This window comes from Egretta garzetta, unplaced genomic scaffold (assembly GCF_000687185.1).
Source record: "Egretta garzetta isolate BGI_Z169 unplaced genomic scaffold, ASM68718v1 scaffold101, whole genome shotgun sequence".
NCBI lineage: Eukaryota > Metazoa > Chordata > Aves > Pelecaniformes > Ardeidae > Egretta > Egretta garzetta.
Window position 1 is genome coordinate 2,259,380 of NW_009258666.1, and position 622 is coordinate 2,260,001.

Genomic DNA, 622 nt, shown 5'->3' on the forward strand with positions numbered 1-622 from the left:
CCGGGCGCGCCTTCGCCCCATGCGCTGCCTGCATGCCAGCCCTCCTGCCCCTCCCTCTCCTCCTCCTCCTCTTCCTACACCTCCTCTTCCTCCTCCTCCTCTCCTCCTCCTCTCCTCCTCCTCAACGGGCCTTTCGCAGGCTGCCAAGTGAAGACGCATTTACCGGGCTGCACGCTCCAAAAGTTGATAATTCCCCTCCAGGCAATTAAAAGGAAGCCATTTCTCCTCAATCAGCCGTATTTGAATATGGAAATGATTTTTAATTACTCAGAGTCAATATCATTTTATCACTGAAATGTGTTTGAACGAGGTTCGCCGTATTTGCCGGGCGTCTAATAAGCTGAATGCAAATTCATTGCGATTCACGGGTTTTAAATGCTCTCATGAGCGGGGAAGGTGCTGCCCTTTGAAGGTTTCATTCCCAGGCTCCTGTCGGGGCACGAAATGCCAGCCGCCCCTCCTGCCCCGCCGGCTACCGCGGGTGCAAAGGTAGAGGGGACGTGGCAGGGGCCATGAGCCCGGGGGGGACACGGGGACCACGACCGCCCCTTCTCCGAGCACAGCCGTCCCCGGCTTGCCTGGCCCCGAACATGCCCAGGGTCAGCCCCTCGCGGAGCAAATG